Below are 3,408 nucleotides of genomic sequence, written 5' to 3' on the forward strand. Positions count from 1 at the left end.
ACTCCACCATAAAAGTAACACGTTAGTGTCGGCCAACAGCAGGATATTACCCCCTCCTATTTAAGATGCTAAACCCAAGAGTTGAATGCTTTTAGATTAATAAAAACACGGCCCACACATAGAACACAACATTTCTTGGTGCTCCTCATAGAAGACTGCTGTTCAGGGCACACAAACACGTTCCATGTTATTTCACTCCAGCGTTACAAATTGCTTGTCTCTTCTTAGAGCACAACCGGCTGCTGCTGCACTGATGGGAAGGATACACAAACCACGAGAACTGGTAGAGATAGAAGGCAGAACAAATTGTAAAGCCAGTATTTATCACAAAAATACATTATCCACTGCTGTAGCCACTGCCTTTATCTTCATAGTTATTATTATTTGCCCATATGTAATGGGAAACCAAACATAGGCATTTTCTGCTAGGCTTGCATCCTGTTGTAAGCATATTTAAGCTGACAAAGTACAGAGCAAGCCGGTCACAACCGTACTACAGAACTAAATATTTTAAAGCATCCTTTCAATAGAGAGCTCTGATCCACTCCAATTCTCTTCCTAATTATTCTGCTGGAAATCACTGCCCATAGATACCCTCCTATATTGCACTGGAGGAGCACACTGCAGGTCACACTGAAATGACTGCAGCTTGCCATGGAAAGTGTCTTCTCACACGCAGCTTGCTGAACTTGCATCTCTTTCCTTGGATTTTCAGAAGATGCCAGCACAGACACAGACACAGCACTGTCTTTTTTGACACAACACGTCCATAATTTTGTTAGGCACACACGTTAAGACACCATCTCCTCCTATCAAGAGGTCATTGCTCTAGATAACCTGACAGGACCTGGGCACAGCTATCCATACATACCTCTTATAAGGGCACATTATGAATCCCAAACACGTGTGAGTTCACACTGCATGTTACACAAAGCTAAGCCTGACCCACAAACTCCTCCAACACAACTACCATTACCAATTACACTAACATATGGGCATCTCCTGCTTTTGCCATGTTTCTAATTAGGGTTTTATACACTACACATGTTGAAAAGAGTTTGCAAATATGTTTTGTGGTTGCTAAGCTCGATGTTTAAATATAAACTTTTGTGTGTTTACATTACGTTTCCTGTAACAAATGCATCATGTGCATAACAAACATACAGATGTGCACACACGCAGGCACCACGCTACTTTGTTTTAGCAGGATAAACAGAAAACAGGTGTCATAAATAGTACAAATCATAACATAAATAATTTCACCAGGAATGCGTTTCCAAATCCACTTCTGTTCAGCTCTGGGTTTCTAAGGACGGTATTCAGAAGCGTTCCTACTTCATTACCAACATGCTTTCTTCATACTGGGTATAAGTATTTTTGTAAGTGAGCTTCTATTTGCTATTTAAAACATGTAATTAACTTCTTTTAGAAGTTATCTCTGTATCTATTTACACAAAACTTTTGCCACCACGAGAACAGAATCGGCAATTCAAAGGTAGAAAATTAAATTAATTAAGTTAAAATGTTGGAACACTATTGAACAAAAGCTGCCAAAAGTGGAGACATAGGAAAGCAAAGCACGAAGAACAAAAGTCAATCCTTCACAAGTCCAAAGCCCGGGGCAATTCATTTTACTCTAAAACCTTACACAAACACGCCAGGCATGAAGGCACTGTCTGTGAATTGCAAACAGCTCTGCAACTCTGCTTTTTTTATTTTATTAGATGTGGGTACATCTCCCTTTTGATATGAAAGAGCCTTACAAGATGTAAGAGGACTACACAGACACATTTAATTGCTAATGATATTGTGCTGTGTTTCAAGTTTCAGCATTAGCATCTCAAGGTAGAAGAGCATTACAACCCTTTTAAAGCTTGAAAATCCACTTTTCACACAAACACATTACTGTGTTTCCCTTTCAAGGCTTTTGTCTTGCACTCACCCTTCAGTTCAAAGTATGAAAGTAACAAGAGATTTCAATATTAGGCCATGATGCTGCCTTGAAGCCAGAGGTTCACCTACCCTATCAGACTCAGGCCAGTTTGCATTATGAAATTAATTGCAACCACGTCAGACTGCTGAGTGGGGATGCTGGGTGGTTACTGAATGCCAACACAAGAGGCAGAGGAGAAGAGCACAAAGCATTTTCAGGGTGGGAAAGCCCACAGTCTATTCCTGATGAGACACCAGAGAGTCCATGCAGGAGGTGAAAGCCTGCAGAAAGCCGGAGTCCGGCAGGACCCTGCTCCTCACTGTAAGGGGCAAAGGAGGAAAGAAATACAGAACAGCTGTTCTTTGGTTGCCATAGTTATAAGCAGGTTGAATAAAGAGACAGATGCCCTTTACTAACTTGTGGCATTTCTCAAAATGCTTGCAAGGAAAAAAAAATAAAAGCAAGAAGAAAGCCATTCATCTCCTCTTACTACGTCCTATTAACCAGTTACTCCACTACAACCTTCAGCTTCATCCAGATTTATGGAAACAATCACTGATAGCCACTACTTTCATCCAGACACGTAAAAATGGTTCCATGCTTCTCAGCCCATTAAAAAATCATCACTGCTGAATAATACATTAAGTAGGGCTGATCACGGGCAAAACTAGTTTGTTGCTTCTCATCTTAGTAATATGCTATGGCACTGTAAAGGCAGCAAAAATTGTAATATTTGACAGCATAAGACCCAGTGAAATCACAGTTCCATGCTGCTGGTGGTGCTGGGAGCTGAGCACACAGGTGCTGGTTTTAAATGGTTTTAATTTGAGGGAGGGAAGATTTAAGTTGGATGTCAGGGGGAAGTTCTTTGCTATGAGTGGTGAGGTGCTGGAACAGCTGCCCAGAGAGGCTGTGGATGCCCCGTCCATCCCTGGAGGTGTTCAAGGCCAGGCTGGATGGGGCCCTGGGCAGCCTGGGCTGGTTTTAAATGGGGAGGTTGGTGGCTCTGCATGTGGCAGGGAGTTGGAGATTCATGATCCTTGAGGTCCCTTCCAACCCTGGCCATTCTGTGATTCTGTAGTGATGGGAGCTGGTGCTGCCCTGCACCCTTCACACGCACATTGATGCCTGCAGGTGATGGTGGAGATGCTCGATGCAATCACACTCCTCTGCACGTGGTCTCAGGCACCCGCAGCTCTCCTGAGCTTCAAGAGGAAATACAGAAGGGACTTCAGCTTCCCAAGGCTTTGCTGCTCTTCCATTTCTGTCACTTGCTGGCAGCACTCCTCGGGTGAGGCTCCTACCGCTGTCGCACAAAGTCAAAGCGTCTCCTGGTACCACAGGTCGCTGGAGACAGAAGGGCTCTGGATACTCAGCAGCTCCACGTCTCCACCAGCCGACCCCGCGATGCCATCTCAGCTTTTCCTTCGTCTCTCTCTGCCTGCCCAGAACGGCTCCGTGCCCCCGCACAGCCC

The sequence above is a fragment of the Meleagris gallopavo genome, chromosome 21, assembly GCF_000146605.3.
Source record: "Meleagris gallopavo isolate NT-WF06-2002-E0010 breed Aviagen turkey brand Nicholas breeding stock chromosome 21, Turkey_5.1, whole genome shotgun sequence".
NCBI lineage: Eukaryota > Metazoa > Chordata > Aves > Galliformes > Phasianidae > Meleagris > Meleagris gallopavo.